We start from the raw sequence: 22,486 nt of genomic DNA on the forward strand, positions 1-22,486 counted from the left end.
TACTCTAAACAAATTTTTGTTCAATCTCTCTCTCTTTCTTTCTCTCTCTCTCTCTCTCTCTCTCTCTCTCTCTCTCTCTCTCTCTCTCTCTCTCTCTCTCGGAAAAAAAATAATAGACGTCTCTAACACCTAACACTATAACAGCGAAGAAGAACAAGAGAGAGAGAGAGAGAGAGAGAGAGAGAGAGAGAGAGAGAGAGAGAGAGAGAGAGAGAGAGAGAGAGAGAGAGAGAGAGAGATTTTATTTAAAGAACACTTGTTCTGTAACTGAAATACAAACCACGCTATTTACATGGGGTAATTACTTCGGCGTAGCTGAATGACGAGCCATAAGAATTTTAACGAGGGTCTACTACTGCACCGCTAGTTAGCGGGCGGTAGGGAGGGGTAGCTAGCTACCCCCCCCCCTCACACACACCGGTGATTGCCTCACTTTACTTTTGGCTGGGGCGGAGAACAGACCTGTCTGCTCTCTCCCTCGCTTTGACTGCCATATTTAATCTGTTTTTGCTTTTTCTTCCTCACAGTGTGTTTGAAGTTGGCCTCTACTGATTATGTGTACGTGCCCTGGACTTCCCGGCCGCCCTTGTGGGACTTTTATGTCGGCGGTCGACACCGATCCCCACACCTTGTGTCCTCATTGTAGGGGCAACGGTGTGATAGCGGTAATGTATGTATCGAATGTAGACAGAAAAAGTCTAAAAGGGATCATTCTCCTTCAGAAGCTTCTTTGAAGAGAGAAAATTCTAAGACTACTTCTTCCGTAGCCCTTTCCTCCTCCGAAGCTTCCCTCGAGCGGTCTCTTCCGAGAGGCCGGCGAGTGGCAGCTAGACCGTATTGCTGTTGACCGATCCCGGGGTGCGGGAGAGGTAGTTGCCTCCCATAGCGAGGCGGCTGCCCCTCTTCCCCCGGAGGAGGATATGAACATTGATTTTTCTGTCAAGAAAAATTATTTGTTGCAGCTTTGGGCTTCCTTGGGGCTGCAGGGTTCACCCTCCAGGGAAGCCCTGTTTGACATGATCAAACTTGGTGCAGCTGTCAAACAATCGCCAACTACAGCAGGGATAGATCCTCTGTCTGTTGTTGACGTTGTTGTGACGGAGGCCTCTCGTGGGTCTAGTCAAACCCCCGTTCCTGTTGCTAAGGTAGCTGAAGGCTTAGTTTCCCCCTCCGAACACCTTTCGAGGGAGGAACTAAGTCCTACGGTCTTTCCTGCCAGTGATTCTCCCCCGCGGGGGAGTTCACTTACAGAGACTCCTCTTCGGAGGCCCTACGATGGTCAGCCTGCTGACCCCACGTCCCCTCGTGGGCGTATATGGCAGAAGGCTTGTCCTCCCCTTCGCCGTAGAGGTCTTTCTTCCCCTCACAAGTGTGTTAGGAGGCGCCTCTTCGGCTCGTCGTCACCACAGTCCTCTGCGGAGGAGACGACTCGCTGTTCGCCGATCCTGCCAGCTACCCCCTTAGACCTCTCCGGGGATCGTTTGCGATCCCCTTCGGAGGAAGGTCGTCCTTCGAGACCCTGTGACCAGTCTCCCTCCAGACCTGCTGACCTGCCGTCATCCTTCGAGGATGCTGATGCTCTTTACACGCCACCTGAACCTGCCATTGCACAGGCACCGGTCCCTTCGGGGCACAAGGGACTTGAGCGCAAATCTGCGCCTCTTGCCCTCAAGCGCCAGGTTCAACCTGCGCGCCCTCATGCTGCTGCTGCTGCCGTTCCAGTCTTAGCGTCACAGCGCTCACCTGCGCGCGTGCGCGCCCCGGTTCCTTTAACGCGCCAGGGTTCCCCTGCACACCCACATCCTTCTGCGCCCCGGCGCCCGCCAGCAGTTCCTGATCTAGCGCGCCATCACTCACCTGCGCACACGCGCCCACCTGCGCCCCAGCGTTCTCCGGTTCCTGCCACGTCGCGCGCAGTCCAATAGGCTCCTAGGTTAGCACACAGGTGCTCACAGGTACCTCTGGACTCGCAGCGCCCTTCTGGAGTTAGGCGCGAGCCGCGCCTATCGTGCGCAGTTCCAGTCACAGCGCATACACTCTCGCAACCGCGCCAGCGCGCAGTCCAGGAGGTGCCTAAGTTAGCGCACGGGCGCTCCCAGGTACCCCTGGACTCTCCTTCCAAACCGCGCAATCCTGCACGCGCTTCTCCAGTCGCACGCGACGCTCTGGTTGCGCGCCAGGTTCCAGTCTCTCTCAAGGCGCCCCATGCAACCCAACAGCGCACACTTGTGCGACCTAATCCGATCGCGGGCCCTGCGCGCCCACCGCAGCAGCACACAGCACCGTGCCCATATCCTGATGCGCGCCATGCGCGCCCACTTTCCCAGCGCGCCCACAGGTTAATAAACCTGTTCAAACGGATCAGCGCCCACCTGCGCTCCAACTGGCAAACCCACCCTCGCGCTATACCGAACCTGCACATACGCGCCCTCGCCCGGTTCTTCTGGATACGCGCCCACGCGCCACTACTCTCTCGCGCCCGTCAGTACCGTATCAGGACGCTGCGCGCCCTCGTATCCAGCCTCCTCACGGTCCAGCTCCTGCGCCCCACATGTCCTCGCCATCTCCTACGAGCGCCCAAGCCATCTCCTAAGCGCCTACGCGCCCGCGCCATCTCCTTCGCGTCCACGCGCCTGTGCCATCGCCTATGCGCCACCGCGCCCTCGCGCCTGCTCCACCAACTTCTCACGCCCGCGCGCGCCCACGTGAGCGCGAGATTCCTATGGCACGCGATCCTGGACAGGGCCCATCGCGCGACCTCCAGCGCAATCGTTGCCAGGCGGACAGGTCATCATCTCGTTCCCTCCCCGCAAGCGCAGAACAGCGCGCTCGCCAGAGGAGGGACGGTTCCCGGACAGGTCTAAGGACTCTCTTGTTTCAGCTTCTTTTTGGGGGAACCCTCGTTTGTCGACTCCTCCAAGGGATCGAACGATCCCCTTCCCTCCAGAGGGAGTGTCTGACAGCGCGACTGTCAGCCAGCAGCCCTGGTTCGGGACCCTGGTCAGAGCTCTTGTGCAGGCTATGAAGCCCGTCCTCTCTGACGTGGGTCACAAATCAGTGGCGGCTTCCTCCCCCCCTGAAGAGGAAGAGAGAAGTCCCCTCCGTGGAGACACCTCCGAGGGCTATTCTGTCTCCTCGTAGATCCTTGTGCAAGGCTCCTTCCCCCCCTCCAGACTTTCTCTCCCTCCCCTGCGGATGAAGATTACCCATCCTCAGGAGAGTCGGACGAGCCGGACCGTTCCCCCATCGCACCAATGGGGGAAACTCCGCCTCTCCCTGAGAAGTCTTCCTGTCTAGGGGTGGAAAAGAGCCTGCACCCATAGTTACTCGAGTCCTGTATCATTCCCAGGAGGGAACCGAAGGACTCTAAGACGATTCCCAAGTCGTCAACAAGGATCAGACAGGAGCCAGCTAGACCTTCCGAGGATGTCCACATGTCCCCCCAGGAAGAGCCACTGGGGACAGGAGAATTTCCTGCCAGTCCTTCAGGAGGAGAGCACCAAGAGTCAGAACACACGTTCTGGCAAGTCCTGACCCTCGTGAGGGTAAGGACACGGTCTTGGACCGTGTCTACGGCACCCAGAAACCCTCTAGGGCCAGTGCAACTTTGCCCTGGTCTCAGGGGATGAAGAGTGCCAGGGACAAGGTCGAGGGCCAGCTCTCTGAGCTTGCCGCCTCCAGTAGATCCAGCGCCAGTAACAAGCTCCTCCCTCCTCCTCGAGTCCATCAGAGGAGGTACTTTGAGATCCTTGAGGAGTCTTGTTTGGGTCTTCCAATTCATCACTCTGTGGAAGAACTCACCGGGGGAGTCCCTCTAGAGAGACTCTCCAACCGGCACGTGTCCTATTCAGCTACTGAGATCCTAAGCCAGGAGAAGGTGGCAAAGTGTGCCATGCAGGCAACTTCATGGCTCGACATCTGGCTGGGGTCTATGGGCATCCTGGTGCAGTCTAAGGATCTCTCCAAAGAAAGCACCAGGAAAGCACTGGAGACTCTCTTACTCTCAGGCACGCGGACCATCGAATTTCTGGCCCACCAAGTCTCGCCTTGTGGGCGAATACGATTCTCAAACGACGAGACGCAGTGGCTGAGAGATTCCACCAAAAGGTCCCCAGTTCGGATGTTAGCAGGCTCAGACACTCTTCCGTGCTCGGTAAGAGTTTGTTTGAGCCTAAGGACGTGGAGGTAACCGCTGAGAGGTGGAGGAAGTCCAACCAGGATTCCATCATCCATAGGGCCCTGACATCGAGGCCCTACAAACCTCCAGCCGCCCAACAGCCCCGTCCGGCTAAGGACACAAAGAAGACGATAGCAGCAAAGCCGAAGGTGTCTAAGCCCTTTCCTGCCAAGAGCAGAAGGAGCAAGAAGTCCTCCAGGGGAGGCAAGAACCCTAGAGGAAACAGCTGAGGCCGTAAACGCTAGGGTTGGCTGTCCCCTTGCATGTCCACCAGTGGGGGGATGCCTACAAAGTTGCGCGGCAAGGTGGTAGCAACTCGGGGCAGATACCTGGACGATTTCCGTAATCGGTCAGGGTTATCGCGTCCCGTTCATAGCTTCTCTACCTCCCCTGACAGCGAATCCAGTGTCGTTGGGCTCTCTTGCCTTGGGATCGGCAAGAGGGCAAGCCCTTTGGGCAGAAGTCCAGACCATGTTGAAGAAGGACTTCCAAGAGGTTGTAGACGGGTCGCCAAGTTTCTACAGTCGACTCTTTCTTGTAAAGAAGGCGTCTGGAGGCTGGAGACCCGTCATCGACCTCTCAACCCTGAACGGGTTTGTCAAACAGACTCCGTTCAGTATGGAGACAGCAGACACGGTCATACTTGCAGTGAGACCACAAGACTTCATGTGTACACTGGACCTGAAGGACACGTACTTCCAGTTCCCAGTCCATCCGTCTTCAAGGAAGTACCTAAGATTTTGCCTAGACGACAAGATCTACCAGTTCAAGGTGCTGTGTTTCGGTCTCTCCACAGCCCCTCAGGTGTTCACCAGAGAGTTCACCCTGATATCATTGTGGGCTCACAGGATCGGCATCCGTCTCCTTCGTTATCTGGACGAGTGGCTGATCCTTGCGGACTCGGAGGCAACCTTTTTTCGCCACCGAGACAAGCTCTTCGAACTTTGCCAGGATCTAGGGATCATGGTAAATCTCGAGAAGTCCTCTCTGCAGCCCTCTTAGAAACTGGTATACCTAGGCATGGTCATAGACACCAATCCCCACAAAGCCTTCCCATCAGACGAGAGGATAGCAAGGCTGAGGAATGTCGCGAGGCCTTTCCTCAATCGAGAAGAACTCCCAGCCCAAACGTGGTTGCGTCTCCTCGGCCACCTCTCCTCTCTTACCCGTCTCGTTCCCAACGGTCGCCTCAGAATGAGATCTCTCCAGTGGCAACTCAAGTCCCGGTGGAATCAAGGTCACGACTCCCCAGACACTTTGGTCCCTGTGGGTCATGCGGAACTGACAGACCTCCAGTGGTGGGTGGCAGACGAGAACCTACGAAAGGGAGTGGATCTTCTCGTCCTTCCCCCAGATTTAATGTTGTTCTCGGACGCATCAAAGAAAGGGTGGGGGGCCCACGTTCTGAACCACAGGACCTCAGGCCTGTGGTCAGAATCAGAAAAGTACCTTCACATAAACCTGCTAGAAATGAAGGCCGTGTTCCTGGCACTTCAGAAGTTCCACCAAGTCCTGGCGGGCCACTCTGTGGTAGTGATGAGCGACAACACCATAGTGGTGGCTTATATCAACAAGCAGGGAGGTACCTTTTCACAACAGCTATCCCATCTTGCAGTAGAAATTCCTAGATGGTCCGAAGTCCACTCGATCACACTAGCAGCTCGCTTCATTCCAGGCAAAAGGAATGTGCTCGCCGACAGTCTGACCAGAACGACGCAGATAGTGAGTACCGAGTGGTCTTTGGATCCTTAAGTAGCCAACAAAGTCCTGACTTTGTGGGGTTCCCTGACGGTGGATCTGTTCGCTATAGCGCTGAACTTCAAACTCCCGCTGTACTGCTCCCCGGTCCCGGACCCCAAGGGTCTCTGGCAGGATGCCTTCCAACAACGGTGGGACAACATCGATTTGTATGCCTTTTCCCCGTTCTCTCTGATGAGGAGGATGCTCAGCAAGACCAGAATATCGGTCAACCTATCAATGACCCTGATAGCTCCGCTATGGCATCACGCAGAATGGTTCCCGGACCTTCTGCAACTCCTCCCGGAGGTTCCGAGAGAACTCCCTTCACGTCACGAGCTATTCAAACAACCACACGCCAACATCTTCCACAAAGCCGTAGCTTCGCTTCGACTTCACGTCTGGAGACTATCCAGCATCTCCTCACGGAGAGAGGATTTTTGCAACAAGTTGCGAACAGGATGTCTGGTCACCTGCGCAAGTCATCCGCAGGGGTCTACCAGGCGAAGTGGCGAGTCTTCTGTGGTTGGTGTCGTGGAAGGGATATCTCTCCACTCGATGCCACTATTCCAGAAATAGCGGAGTTCCTCGTGTATTTGCGGGAGGAAATACGCCTTTCAGTCTCGGCAGTGAAAGGCTATCGCTCAGTCTTAAGTCTTGCCTTCAGGCTTAAAGGAATGGACATTTCTTCCTCGCTGGAACTTTCCCTTCTCATACGGAGTTATGAACTTACCTGCCCTCAGTCGGAAGTGAGACCTCCTCCATGGAACGTGGTTTGAGTTCTCAGGTCTCTGAAGAGACCTCCCTACGAACCATTATGCCAGGCTTCTGATCGCCACCTTACCTAGAAGACGGTTTTCCTGCTAGCATTGGCCTCGGCCAAGCGAGTCAGTGAACTGCATGGTCTCTTGTACGACATCGCCCATTCAAGGGGATGGGGGGAGGTAACGTTCAGCTTTGTCCCTGAGTTTGTTGCCAAGACTCAGAATCCGGGAGTGCCGGACCCTAGGTTTGACTTTTTCCAGGTTTCAAGTCTTCGTTCTGTAACAGATGACCCAGACCATCTCCTACTGTGCCCAGTGAGGAGTCTGAGGTTGTATCTTAAAAGAACAGCCGTAGTTCGTCCCCAGGTGCAAGCTTTGTTCTTGAGCACCGGGAAAACGAAGAGGAGGGTCACCAGGAATACTATCTCGGGTGTGGAAGCGTCAAACCACCTTCACGGCCCACTACCTGCAAGAAGTGACACACAGGAGGCTCTATACTTTCTCTATCGGCCCTGTGGTGGCTGCACAACAGCTGGTCTAACCTCAGGCTCCTTAATGGACAAGTAGCAGAAGGTTGAGTGCATTGTTACCCGGTTTTAGTCTGCGTGAATGAAAAGATCTGTCTGGCCCTTATTCTTTTCTTCATCCTCTCCTCCCTTGGAGAAAGCAGCATCCTGGGTTCTCTGTACAGCTGACCTCGAACCACTGCAGGTAATCCATGCTCCCCTGTGTTCCTAGTATTAAGTGTAATACTGTCATGTCCCTATACCCTGACGAGGTGGTATTGGGAGAGTCCTAGCCTAGATTTCCATCTGAAGAACTCCAGGTCAACTTCCAAGGACGAGTCACTTCCTCACCTTCACACACAGCTTATGTAGGCCGCAGCAGTTTCACTGCATGCTAGCGAGGAGCAGGGACTCCTTATTTCTTGAGTACTCTCACACTCGAATATGGAGTCCCCGGGCAAGCCAAAGCCAGTATGGCAGGGACTTACCTCCCTACCTAAGGGTTGAGTCACCCCATGTAAATAGCGTGGTTTGTATTTCAGTTACGGAACAAATGACAAATTCGTAGATAATTTGTATTTTTCCTAACTATACAAACCTTAGCTATTTACACATATTTGCCCGCCAGCCCTGTCCCCCGGGATAAGTCGTACCTCTAAGCAAAGTGAAGCAATCACCGGAGGGGGGGGGGTGTTTAGCTAGCTACCCCTCCCTACCCCCCCGCTAACTAGCGGTGGGGTAGTAAACCCTTGTTAAAATTCCTATGGCTCGTCATTCAGCTACGCCGAAGTAATTACCCCATGTAAATAGCTATGGTTTGTATAGTTAGGAAAAATACAAATTATCCACGAATTTGTCATGTTAATGCTATGTTTAGAGAGAAACAAAAGGAGAGAGGACTTTTTTAAAAGAGCTTGTTAATGCTATCTTGGTTTTCTTTGCTTCACTTTTTTCTTTCTTTCTGTTCATCACGCTGGCCCTTCTCACAAATGATCGTTGCCAACAATCTCTTTGTCCTTTATCCCTATCAACAAAAGGCGTTCTATCTCTTCCAGGGTATTGCTAAGATGTCTTGTAATAATGGTGATCCCCTTCGATAGTTTATCTGCTTTAATGGCTGCCTTCTGCTTGATGATCGTCGAGATCATAGGCCTATTCTGGCCATATTGTTTAGCCATATCAATCACATGCACACTGCTTCCATGTTTTTCTATAATTTCTTGCGTCAGTTCTAATGAAAGAATTGCTTTCTTCCTTTTCTCACCACTACCTGTACTGAAACTTAGCTTCCTAGGCACCATGATTATAGGTAAAATAAAAAAGGAAATATGAGAAAAGGAAGAAAATAAGCACTGTTAATAACAGACCAAACAGAGGACAACCACATGATACACACAAGAACAAAGAACTGAGCACTTGACGCTCAATGGCGTCCCTCTTATGTGCTGCCATCTACCGGTGTAAACAAGATCTACATCGGATGTTGGAGTATTACTTCGGGTGTCGAGACAAAAATTTGATGGAATTTTACTTCGGATGTTGGAACAATCGTATGTAACGACAATCATATGTAGAGGTTCCACTGTACTCTCCCCCCTTGCTGAGAGTCTCTCTTCCTTCAGGGGTGGAGCACAGTCTTAGGCAAGTCTCTCCTACAAAGTGTTCACCCCTCTCGTTCGCGAAAGAGGCCACTCATAGAGACTCCTCTTCGGAGGATCGCTACTATTGAGGGTGAAATGTTCTGTAACCGAAATACAAACCACGCTATTTACACGGGGTATCATTTTCAGCGTAGCTGAGTGACGAGCCATTAGATTTTTAACGAGGGTTAACTATCCCCTCGCTAGTTAGTAAGGGGGTAGGGGAGGGGTAGCTAGCTACCCCTCCCCCCTCACACACCGGTGAACTGATTCACTTCGCTTTTGGCTTGGGTGATGGTCAGACGTGTCTACCCTCACCCTCGCATATTGACAGCCTTAATCTTTTTTTGCTTTTTCTTGGAGTTGTGTGTTCGGAAGTTGGCCTCTACCTCTATCATGCGGAAGTGCCCTGGCTTACCTGACCGCCCTTGTGGGACTTTTATGTCGGCGGTCGAGACGGACCCTCACACCTTGTGTCCGTACTGCGGAGGTCAACGGTGTGATAGAGACAAAGTTTGCAGGGAATGGTCTACCTCCCAGTGGGAGAGGTTTTCCCGGCAACGGAAGAAGTCTAGGCGAGATCTTTCTCCTTCAAGGGTTTCCTTGAAGAAGGAAGGTTCCAAGGACTCTTCTTCCGTTGCCCAAGCCTCCTCTGAAGCTCCCACTCGATCGGTCTCTCGTGAGAGGCCGGAGAGTGGTAGCGTAGGCCATTCTTTTGTTGACCAACCTCGGAGTTCGGGAGAGGGAGTTGCCTCCCATAGCGAGGCAGCTCCTCCTCCTCCTCCGGGGGACGATTTTAATAACACTGCGTATAATGATGATTTATTACAGCTTTGGGCTTCCTTGGGGCTTAAGGGTTCGCCCTCCAGGGAAGCACTGTTTGACTTGATCCAGTTGGGCACAGCTGTCAAACAGTCGCCGGCGATAGCGGAGGTAGATCCTCTGTCTATCGTCGACGTTGTTGTGGCAGAGGCTTCCGACGGGTCGGGTCAAACCCCTGCCTTGGTAGCTGATGTTGCTGAAGGCTCAGTTCCGCCCTTCGAACATCCTTCGAGGGAGGAGCTAAGTCCAACGGTCTCTCCTGCGGGTGATTCTTCCCTTCGGGGGAGTTCACCGACAGAGACTCCTCTTCGGAGGACAGACGATGGTGTTCCTGCTCCTAGAGGTCGTCTTCGCCGCAAGGCTCACCCTCCTCTTCGCCGTAGAGGTCTTCCTTAGGAGGCGCCTCTTTGGTTCTTCGCCCTCGACGTCACCCGCAGAGGATCCTCCTCGACGTGAGTCGACCGATGCAGCTGCATCTCTGGACCTCTGCAGATCGTTTGCGATCTCCCACGCCTGCCAGACTTGTGGATCTTCCTTCACCGTTCCTGGAAGCTGACGCGCAGTGGGCACCCACGCACCCTGTTTTCCAACGGGCACCGGTCCCTTCGGGGCAAAAGGGCTTGCCTCACAATGTGAGCAAGTCCATTAAGTGCCAGGTTTCACCTGTGCGCCCACGTTCTCCTGCGCGCTCGTGCGCAGTAGCGCACAAGCGCTCTCATACTGTTGCTGAGGACCATCCTGCACCAGAATCAACGCGCCAGCGATCTCCTGCAGCAGAAGCAGAGTCAACTCGTCAGCGCTCACCTGCGCGCAAGCGCTCTCCTGCACGCCAGCGATCTCCTGTGCACCAGCAATCTCCTTCTCGCCAACGCACATCTGCGCGCCCTGTTCCTGACATGCGCCATGCGTGCCGACGATCTCCTGCGCGCCCACGATCTCCAGCTCGCCAGCGATGTTCTCCTGTGCGTCAACGCGCACCTGCGCGCTATCGTTCGCCCCCGCGCCCACGATCTCCGAATCTGGGCGCAGGCAAGAAGACTTTTCCTTCTCCTTCTTGCCCCCGATCACCTGCGCCCCCTCGGAACTCGCCCACACGTCAGCCCTCACCTGCGCGCCATCGTACGCACTCACCTTTGCGCACTTCCAGAGTTGGACGAGACACTACGCGCCCACGCGCTCACGAGAAGCTTCCTGCACACGCCAACGAGCAGCCTCCGGTACGCTCTTCTACACCTACTGGTCCTGCGTCCCTGCCGTCTTCTCCAGACCGCGCACCTGCGCGCCAGCGATCTCCTGCGCGCCCGCGCGATCCATCGCCTGCGCGCAAGCACTCTCCAGCACGCCCGCGCGCCTACGATCCTGCTTGCCGAAGGTCACCTACGCACCCACGCGCTATCTCACCTGTGCGCGGTCGGTCACCTTCTCGCCCTACCCGCCATCGCTCGCCTATGCGCCATCGCTCGCCTATGCGCCATCGCTCGCCTATGCGCCATCGCTCGCCTATGCGCCATCGCTCGCCTATGCGCCATCGCTCGCCTATGCGCCATCGCTCGCCTATGCGCCATCGCTCGCCTGCACGCCGTCATTCTCCCGGCCGCCAACGCTCGCCCTTACGCCCGCCCGAGCCCACTCGCACCCTCGCCCGCCCTTTCATCTCTGCACGCCTGTGCGCGAACCTGTGATTTTTCCATCGCGCGAACACCAGCACGACCCCAAGCGCGATTCCCGCCGGGTTTCGCAATGCGAGCAGCCTAGCGAGTCTTCAGAAGCGTGTACAACCAGGTCATCATCTTCACGATCCCCCCCCCCGCAAGTGCAGAACAGCGCGCTTGCAGGAGGAGGGGAAGTCTTCAGAGAGGTCTAGGCACCAATCTTCTTCTTCCTTTCAGGCAAGCCCTATGGTTTCTACTCCGAAAGATTGCCCGATCCCCTTACTTCCAGTGGGAGTCTCTGACACTGCATCTGTCAGTCGGCAGCCTTGGTCTGGGTCCCTTATCAGAGCTGTCGTCCAGGCTGTTAAGCCTGCCTTCGCTGATTTGGGTCTCCACAGTAATAGATAGCCTTCACACTATGCTTTCTCTCTCTCTCTCTTAACTAGCATGCTAGATGCTCCGGCAAGAGCTAGCTAATTCAGCAACATGCCGGCTGAACTACAGTATATGTCTATACATAGTACTATGGCTAGATGGAAGCCTGAATGTTACATTCTCCCCTTCCATTTGAACCTTCTTTTTGGAGAAAGGCAGTAAAATTAGACTTTTACATCCTTATTACTGTATACACACACAGTAATAGATAGCCTTCACTCCATGCTTTCTCTCTCTCTCTCTCTCTCTCTTAGTTAGCATGCTAGATGCTCTGGCAAGAGCTAGCTAATCCGGCAACATGCCGGCTGAACTACAGTATATGTCTATACAGGTAGTCAGTATATTTGCAGTATAGTATATACGGCAGATGGAAAACTAACGTATATTTGTTCCAATACAGAGTACTTACCTAGAACTACTTTCTTAGGAGTTACTGGTAACTCTTTCCCAACCGACCAGAATTTTGTGTAGTTTACCCTATTCCCATTTTCTATGGGTGACCTCAGGCGGAGTGATACGCGCCCTGAGGCGACCCGGGGTCGGAGAGCGTGCTAGTTCAGGTCGTGCTCCTCAGTAGGTTTCTGGTCGGGACGTGATTCACTTCTCGCCGCGCTCTCTCTTACCCAGTGCGACCCTTTGTGTACACCACATGGTACCTGTGTCCATATCCTTACCCCTTTCCTCTGTGTCCCTTGGTGTGTTAGTGTTTCATTATGGAGCACCCCCGCCATTGCCCTGGGCCTGTGGCCGGTAAGTCTTGTGGGGCTTTCCTTTCGAAGCCCGAGGTTGACCCACACTCGCGTTGTTAGTCATGTAGGGGCAAGGTATGCACCCCTACCGCCACGTGTTCGGAGTGCGAGTCCTGGGGCGAAATCCAGTGGGTCCTTTATGGAACAAAGAAGAAGTCGGCCAAGAAATCGCCCAAGAAAGCTAACGCGTCTTCTGCTTTGGTGTCTCCAGATGCCTTGTCGGAACGTGGCTCCCTTCCATCTTCCCCTACCCAGAGTAGGGGACGAGGTAAGTCCGTTGCGGGGAAGCAGCCCATTGTCCTTCCCCAGGAGTCTGAATTACCTGTGGGGGAAGCTACTGATGTGATACAGGCATGTGTGGGGCCTGAGGGAGGTGCGGGAGTGTGTGTGGGAGACGAGGTCCCGGTGCCCGCAGGGCCCGTCTCTACTGAAGACCCTATGTGGGGGAAGTCAGGTACTACCTCCTCCCCCGCATCTTGGGTATGTGTTTCAGGTACTTTGGCCGCCGGGGGGGAATGCCGAGAAAGGTCATTCGTCGAATTCGGACCCCGCCGTTTGGGATCTCCCTAGAACACCCTGCAGGTCACCCTTCAGGCTAGAAGAAGAGTTTGACCATTGGATCGCCCGGAAGAACGTTCCTCGGTCCCCCCTGGTGCCCTCGGCGATGCTCCCGCCTGTCTTCCTGCAGCCTGCGGCACCAGAAATTCGTCATGGAGTTCCCCCTGTGGAACTGGACGTCTCAGGTGGTTCGGCTGATTCCCTCTCCTCCTCCTCGTCTTCCTCATCCGCAGATTCATCGTCATTGGAGGATGGAACCAGGTCCTCAAGGAGGAAACGCGAGAGGTCCTGGAAAAAGAAGAAGTCCCGCTCCCGTTCAAGACAGAATAGGAAGGAGTCCAGACCATATAAGAAGAAGGCAAAGAGGAGTAAGTTGAGGGATTGGGTGAACATCACGGTGCCCCGGAGCGAGCTCTTTAAGGTCACCACAGTCGCGGCCGCTTTCGGGTGGCTCCCTAGAGCCTCGTCCTCACCGTCTCGCCCCGCCTTCTCCTCCTACGGACCGGAACCTCACCTAGGGAGGTCTTTCCAAGCTCCCCGTGATGAGCCTAAGTCGATGAAGGCCTCCGCTGCCCCTACTCTGCGGAGGGAGGCGCTCCATCAGGTGGAAGGCGTAACGCCAGCCACGGGCTCATTGGCTGACTTCATTAAGCTCCAAGGGCGCCCTACGGCCAGGGATATCCCCACAGATGCGAGAAAACCCGCAGGGCAAGGTAATCCCATGACGGGTCCGCCCGTGACACGGGCAGGCCCGTCCAACGTTACCCCCCCCCACCGTCACCGATGATACTCGTGAGGAGGGACTGGGGACAGAGGCCCTGGTTGAGGGAGGAGAGTGCTCATCCGATGACATCTCCTCCTATCGAAAGGTGTTGGCCCTCATAAGGCGACACCATCGGCTGGATGAGCCCATGCCCACCACAGAACAGACCTGGCTCTCCGGACTTAGCAGGCTGGTGGAGAACCCAATACAGCAAAAGCCCTCCTTAGCTCTACCCTTAGCTCCTGACGTAAAGCTGGGTATGGAGCATATAGACAAATTCTTGGACGGCCTGGCGGACGCCCCTAGGAGTCAAAGTGCCTCGAAGCTGCTCCCAGGACTAAGGGCGCAGAAGAGATTTTACGTGCCGGAAGGTCGTCGGGGAGGACCCCGCTCAACGGAGACAGCCATCACCACGTTGAACCAGGGTGCTGCTGAAGACAGAGCATCCACGGCCCCGGTGTGTTTTTCCCCTTCAGAGACCTCCATGATGGAGGACATGGCCCAGGACTTGGTTTACATGTCCTCCTGGTTAGACTGGTGGGCCTGCACGTTGGTAGGCTTTCAGTCTTCTCATGATCTGTCCCTACCAGAGAACCAAGCCTTATTGAGAGAGCTGATTAGCTCAGGGGGCAAAGCCCTAAAATTTTTATCTTACCAATCTCTCTCCCAGGCTACCAATTGGGTCCTGAGGAAGAGAGATACAATTCTCAGCAAATTGGTGAGGAAACTCCCTGACCGGGAATCGAGAAGGTTGAGAAATTCCTCGGTCTGGGACAAGGCAATCTTTCCCCTTAAGATAGGTGAAGAGACGATGGAAAGGGTGAGGAAGATGAAGGACGTGGGAGACCATGGACCTCCCCCAATGAGACGCCCACCACACAGGAGACCCTCCGTGGACGCCCCTCACCCTTCCCGTTCATCCCCGGCCCAACCTAGAAGAGAGGCCTCTTTGGATCCCTGGCTGCAAGCAACTCAGCCCCCCCGTAGAGGTACCATAGCACCTCAGTCAAACTTTAGACCGTCCTTCAGGAACTTAAGAAGAGGTCGGTCTGGCCGCCCCTCCAGAAGGAGATAGGAGGCGAGACCCCCTACTCCCACAGGAGCCTCAAGTAGGGGGATGCCTCAGACACTCTTGGCAATCATGGCGGGATTACGGTGCGGATCCCTGGACGGTGACAATCCTGAGGGAAGGTTACAGACTACCCTTCTTAGCAGAACCTCCCCCACTCATTCCAGCCCTTCAGGCAGAGTGGTTGATACCCAAGGACCCCTTGAAACGGGCGGCACTGCAGGAACAAGTGTCGTCCATGATCTCCAAGGGAGCGTTGGAACTAGTCGAAGAGCCCGGCCCGGGGTTCTACAGCAGGCTCTTCCTGGTGGAGAAGGCGACAGGGGGGTGGAGGCCAGTAATAGACCTGTCGGCCCTCAACAAGTTTGTGGCGAAAACCGAGTTCAAGATGGACACTGCAAAGACAGTGTTGGCCGCCTTGAGGGAAGGGGACTTCATGATATCCCTGGATCTCAGGGACGCCTACTTCCAAATCCCCGTTCACCCCTCCAGCAGGAAGTTTCTCAGGATAAAGTGGGATACCCGAGTGCTACAATTCAAGACCCTCTGCTTCGGACTGTCGACGGCTCCTCAGGTGTTTACAAGAGTCTTCACGACGGTCTCCGTATGGGCACACGAGCAGGGCATCCGTCTGATCCGATACCTAGACGATTGGTTGCTTCTTTCAGCGTCAAAGGAAGACTTGAAGGAGCAGGGCGCGAAGTTGCTTCGCCTCTGTGAGGAGTTGGGCATCACAGTCAACTTAGAGAAGTCCCAACTGAGTCCCTTCACCAGGATGACCTACTTGGGGATGGTCCTGGACACCCGACTAGTGAGAGGCTTCCCCTCGTTAGAGAGATTGGAGAACCTGGAGCGAGTTCTGCAGCCCTTTCTGTTGGACCAACCCAGGAGGACCGAGGATTGGCAGAGGTTGCTGGGCCACCTAGTGTCCTTAGAGAAGTTAGTGCCACAAGGGACACTCAAACTACGAGCTGTACAGTGGAACCTGAAGGAACACTGGACCCAAGGGAGAGATCCCCACAAGGTGGTTCCGGTCTCCCGAGAAGCGAGGGTAGTCTTGCAGTGGTGGCACGACAGGATGAACACCGAGAAGGGGATGCCCTTCGCACCCGACCCTCCGGAAGTCCTATTATTTATGGATGCGTCGAAGGAAGGTTGGGGGGCTCACCTACTCGACAAATCGACAAAGGGAAAATGGTCGAGCAAAGAAGCAAAGCAACACATAAACGTTCTAGAGATGATGGCTGTGCTGAGGGCGAGTCAAGAATTCGTTCATCTCCTCCAGGGGAACACAGTGGCGTTGATGTGCGACAACGCCACAGTAGTAACCTACGTAAAGAAGAAAGGGGGTCTAAAGTCGAAAGAACTATGCGCGTTATCGACAGAACTTCTAGAATGGGCGGCAGAAGCAGGGATCGAGTTCACAGCAAGGTTCATCCCGGGAAAGAAGAACGTCCTGGCGGACGGCCTCAGCAGAGTAGGCCAGGTAATAGAGTCAGAGTGGACTCTACACCCAAGGATAGCTCAATCAGTCATACTGAAGTGGGGTTCCCCAGTAGTAGACCTTTTCGCCACATGTCTGAAGGCCCAGTTCCCCGTGTTCTGTTCTCCAGTCCCAGATCCGTCAGCGGCGTTCGAGGATGCCTTCCAACACCCTTAGGACGGCCTCGATGTGTATGCCTTCCCCCCTTCGGGATGATACGCCAAGTCCTCAACAGACTAAGAACAACAACCAACCTTCAGATGACTTTGGTCGCGCCTTGGTGGCCGGAGAGGGAGTGGTTCGCAGACCTAAAAGAACTGGCCCTTCTTCCTCCTTGGCCACTCCCGGACAGGCCAGACCTTCTACGTCAGCCCCACTTCCAAAGGTTTCACTAAAACCCTCGGTCCCTCCGCCTTCACGCGTGGAGGTTATCGAGCGGCTTCTGAAGAAAGATGGATACTCATCGAGGACCGCGGCAAGGATGTCGGGTTACTTAAGGAGTTCCTCTATCGCAATCTACCAAGTGAAATGGGCAGTCTTCTCGAAATGGTGCGCTTCCCGGAATATCAAAGCCTTGGGGGCCTTGATCCACGACGTGGCGGACTTCCTGGTGTATCTCAGAGACAATGTGGGCTCTTCCATTCCAGCAATAAAAGGAGTACGGGCAGCATTAGGTCAAGTCTTCCTCCTTAAGGGCATTGACTTGGGAGCCTCCCGTCACATCTCGATGCTCATCAGGAGCTTTGAGCAGTCATGCCCCCCGCAAGAGGTGAGGGTACCACAGTGGGACCTAGCCATAGTACTCAAGGCCCTGTCAGAACCACCCTTTGAGCCCCTCCAGGACATCCTGTACGAGGTCTCACACTCAAAAGGATGGCATGAGGCCTCGTTTAAGTTTGTCCCCAACTTTGTGGCCAAAACACAGAACCCAGCTTGTTGGGACCCTCGGTTTGAGGGCTTTTCGGTCCCAGCGATCCCTCGGTCGGACAATCCTAAAGACTTACTCTTATGCCCGGTCAGAGCAGTAAGAAAGTACCTTGAAAGGACATCCAGACTCCGACCTGAGATCAAGAGTTTATTCGTCTCGACCAGTCGGTTGAAGAAACCAGTCTCCAAGAACTCAATCTCCTTCTGGTTGCGACAGGTGATCAAGAGAGCTTACGATGCTTTGGGAACCCCTCTCCCAGGCAGGCCCAGGCCTCATGATATTAGGGGTCTAGGCACCTCCCTAGCTTTTGAGAAGAACATGGCTGTGGGCCAAATCCTGAAAGCGGGTACCTGGTCCAGACAGTCCACTTTCACGGAACATTACCTGAAGGACTGTTCTAGGAAATCCTTGGATGGGTTCGCCCTTGTCCCAGTCATATCGGACCTGCAAAAGATTTGAGGTCATGGCCCCAGGGAAACCGGGGGCGGTAAGCCAAGAGACACACGTTCATCCCTTACCTTTCCCCTTATCATCCTTCCCCTGGCCCTTAATCCCCGGCGTGCGCGTGACTCAAGAGGCCCTGGCGGCCAGGATATACGTCTTCAGCAAGAAATACGTCTCAGAAGTATTGGTACAGAGGTAAGCCACTTAGACACTAAGTTAGTTTTTTGGGTAGTTTCCCCTATTTTCATTCAGTTTTCTAGTAGGGGTCATCGGAACCTAGTCCCCTATCTAGGTTCTTTTTTGTCCACTCGTGCTTCCAACCTTCGGACCCTAGTCCCTGCAGGACACTCCCACCTCCTAAAGTTTAAGTCTCCTAAGAAAGTAGTTCTAGGTAAGTGATCTGTGTTGGAACAAATCACAAATTTTTAAGTGATTTGTATTTTTCCTAACATACTTACCTAGAACTACTTTCAGGTTATGGCCCGCCCATCCTTCCCCGAGGGTCCTGCAGGATTGAGGAGAACCCTTTTTCCAACGAAACTTACTGAGGAGCACGACCTGAGCTAGCACGCTCTCCGACACCGGGTCGCCTCGGCGCGTATCACTCCACCTGAGGTCACCCATAGAAAATGGGAATAGGGTAAACTACACGAAATTCTGGTCGGTTAGGAAAGAGTTACCAGTAACTCCTAAGAAAGTAGTTCTAGGTAAGTATGTTAGGAAAAATACAAATTACTTAAAAATTTGTGATATACTAGTAGTTATTTCCAATATATCTCTGGTATCCCTGCCCAGGTATTTGCTGAACCCAATCCTATATTGATAGAATAATATTTTGTCAATATTCTGATTTGAAATCAGTTTCCATTTACCCTACAATATTAAATTTCGTAAAGGGCTGGTGGTGTGACACCTCTAACCCTTAAAGGGGAGAGCCCTTATCCCCGAGTTTCCCTGATCAGGAAACTCCCTGATTTAATATTGTAAGGGAGGTCACAGCAAATAGATTGGTTGGGATACACAAATATATGTCTTTTATCTTTTCTAATCAACATATCTTGGGTACCCTTGTGCGAGCTTCTGCTGGTACCGCTCCTATATCAAAAGAATGGCATTCCTTCGATACTCTGATTGTGAAATCAGTCCTCCTTACCTCACAGTGTTAAGTATAAAGGGGGACAATGCTTTGTACACTTCCTTACACCTAGGTGTTCGACCCCCTTTTTTACTGGGAATTCCCCAGTTGGAGGCATTTCCTTATCTTAATACTGAGGGGAGGTAACAGCATTGGCTCGCAGGGGATACACGGGTATGTGTCTCCCACTATCTCTTTATAGCTTTCTGTCCTAAGCTATTTTTGTCAAAAGATGATTTTTGCAAATTGTTTATCAGTGTTATAATCAATTGAATACTCATTTCTGTTCTCCTTTCCTTACAGGAGGGACACCAGATGATGCATCGCAGTCTTTTGCCGTTATAGGAGTGAGTATTTTCACGGACGTAATACATGCAGGTTCATGCCCCCAGCAATATTATTTCCAAATCCCCAACCCCGTCTGAGACCCTGTGACCTGTAAGTAGGCCAGACCTTACTGTCGAAGGTCTCGACAAACCCAATTCAATAGAATCTGGTATTCAGCTCTTAACATTTACACATTTGGGTGTGAGATTTCTAAAATCTCTCCGAAACCATACCTACCTATTTTACAGCTTCCTAAAGGACATCTCTATCCCTCCTTTCTCCACTTCAGTTCGAGGAGAGGAGGTGAGGATGAGGGTAACCCAACCCCCCCCCCCCCCCTCTCGCTGCCAGTGCATACACGATGGCAGTCTCAAGCTGTCGAATTACGGTTGGTTTGGTTTCAGAAGTTATTACAAAAATGCGGTTCAATTGCGAACTCGCAAAAATTCGGAAACTCTACGGGAATTGAACCGAAGATTTCACTTATTCATTGTGTTAACTGGCAATTTAGTGTTCCTTTTAAAGGTTTTAAGGTCTTCAAGCTCCCCCAAACCCCCCAACCTTACCTCACAAGGATGGTAAGGTTGCAGATACTAACGGCACTAATGAATCTGAGCAAGACTTGAACCCCCGACTGGCAAACACCAGGCAGAGACATTACAATCAGGCCACACCTTGTAGTGATAACAACGACGGCAGTCATTGATTCACTGTCACATCTGACTCCGCCGCCGAGAGCCGGCAGTGTGTGCCCTTGGTCACCACCCAGTCAATAGCTGAGTTGGTATGCCTTCAATCGGCAGCCCGCCGATAACCGGCGGACTGTCGACAGCGCGAGGGGTCGCCAATGGTTCAGAGGGCTGCTGACTATGCGTATAGTTTTCACCACTACACAGTCACATCGAATACTGGCTAGGATGGTGTGACTTCTGTCAGCGACCCGCTGACAGCTGACAAGTCACTGACATGCCGGAGAACTGCTAGCCATATCGGTACTGAAGTACTGTGCCAGTTAACTTATCCCCAAGTACTAGCGTTGACGGTAATATGCCAGTTGTATAGGTGTATACAATACCCTGTACATCTGTAGTATAGGACCATATCACAGATAGAAATCTTTGGTACATAACCATACAATAGAATGGTTTTCCAGTACGCTGTGCTTCTGAGCACAATCTCTTGCTGAGACCTACCTGATTTGGGGGATACACTTCCTCCCCTTTTTTCCTTACGCTGACTCTAAGCCTCTTTGATTCTCATTATTAATTCCCTGGATGTAGGCACTGCTTACGCTACTCTATCCTTATGGGCTAGAATCTTCCATCGGGCCCTTCTTAAAAAGGGGATGCCCTAGAATCAATAATTAGGAGGGCAGCAGCAGTTGGCTGGAAGGATTCACACGTATGTGTCTCTCCTATTCTTTTCCAGCGTACTTATCCTAAGCTTTATACAATAGAAAGGAATCTTCTATTACAGTGAAACACTGAGAAGCTGATATAGACAAACGGTCAGGTATGACCTAAAAGGAGGACGGGAAGGTTTCTTTTGGATGTTAAACAGCATCCCACTGTTACAATGACCGTTGTTCCACAGACGGTCAGATATGTACACCTTCTGATCATGCGAAGCAAACAGACACTTCTGGTAGGAGGGAAGTTCCTCCTGGATCGCTGGACCTTTGATCCTTGGGTCCAATGCCTAACCAAGATGAGACTAGAATGGAAATGGACATACTTTCACCATCCTATCCTCAACTCTTCCTACATTCCAAATCCCCTGGAAAGGTGTACCTTAGAGCTCTAGAGCATACTAGCGGTAAGGAAAGTAGAGTCCATCGATTTCCAAGGAAGGCTGTTTAGTGTTCACGTAAAGGACTCAAGAAAACTCTGAGTCATTCTGGACTTGGCGCCACTCAACAAGTTCCAAAAACAGCAAGTTCAGAATGTTAATCCTTCTGAACATAAGGACCTTATTCAGTAAGGGGTGTTGACAGTCTGGCCAGACCTGAAAGATGTCTATCGGCAACTTCTAGTCAGTCACCCCCTCCCCTCCTACCTAGGATCCAAGTTACAGAAGATAACATATATCCTAGACAAGATTCTCGTCGGACTAGATTCAGTCCTAGGATCTTCACGGAATTAGCAGACACAGTCAAGCGAAACTAAGCCTAGAAAGAGTTCAGGCAATAATGGCCCTGGACGACAAGCTAGGGTGGGCAGCACCCGAAACGACTGTCTATGAGCATCCATTGAGATGATCCGGCCCCAGAACATCGGGGATGCAAAATAACTTCAAGAAGTTTCGATTCTCTCCAGCTAAGGGGCTTCAATGTTTTTAAAAATATCATTGAAACCTGTGGTTACCCTAACGCTCCCTTCCTTTGGGGATGTAAAAGGAGATCGCAAGGTCTGTCAAGAGACTATTGTAATCAGTCAAGATTCCATGACGCTAACAGGGAGGAGTTTTGAACTCTCTCCAGTTCATGATAATGACAGACCCAGTGCTATGTGCACAGCAGTAAGATGCGTTAAGAGGCTGGAGAAGATACGCATCAAACTCTCGAAGAGATCTAATAGGACCAATGATGGTCTTTCCCTCTTCGCTTACCCTACAATGACCAAAGGCCATGGGCCTGTAGGCCATTTTAGCCCTGTAATGGTTGGAGAAACTCTCTCCACATAAATCAGACCTCCTCAGGCTGATCTGGGGCATCGAAGCGATAATGAGGCGTCGAAACTGTCGAGGATAAGGGACATCTCATTTCATTAGGGAATGTTAGCCATCCCTTCCTTAAGGGAATGGCGCCTATCAGCAGCTTGTTTATAAATGATCCGCAAGTTGACAGCGGATGCTCTTCTCGGGTTCAACCCAATAGAGTTGGAATGGCACACGTATGCAGACCCATTCCCTCCCAGATGGGAACAAGTCCCCGAGCTGCAGATCGTTCTCTTCATCTCGAGCGTCATCAAGATACTATCTCGATATATAGCCCCATACGAGGATCCTCTAGTGGAGGTAACAGATATCATGTCTCTAGAATAGAAGTGATGGACTTAGAAATTCCTGTTCAGCCCATCAAAATTCCTCCGGAAGGCCCTTTACATGCTGAGACCCTTCCAGGGAAGAGGGGCTCTGTTGGCTCCCAGGTAACCCAAGAACATCCCGTTCCCTGTAATGAAGGAACTGAGGCTGAGGCTGGTCCTAGTTATGCACCTAGGATTATCCAGGAGGTTCGGAAGTTTTCTGGCTTTGATTTATCACAGTTCACCTGATCCCTTCATCTTATGAATTCCTTGC

Source organism: Palaemon carinicauda, chromosome 43, assembly GCF_036898095.1.
Source record: "Palaemon carinicauda isolate YSFRI2023 chromosome 43, ASM3689809v2, whole genome shotgun sequence".
In the NCBI taxonomy this organism is placed as follows: Eukaryota; Metazoa; Arthropoda; class Malacostraca; order Decapoda; family Palaemonidae; genus Palaemon; species Palaemon carinicauda.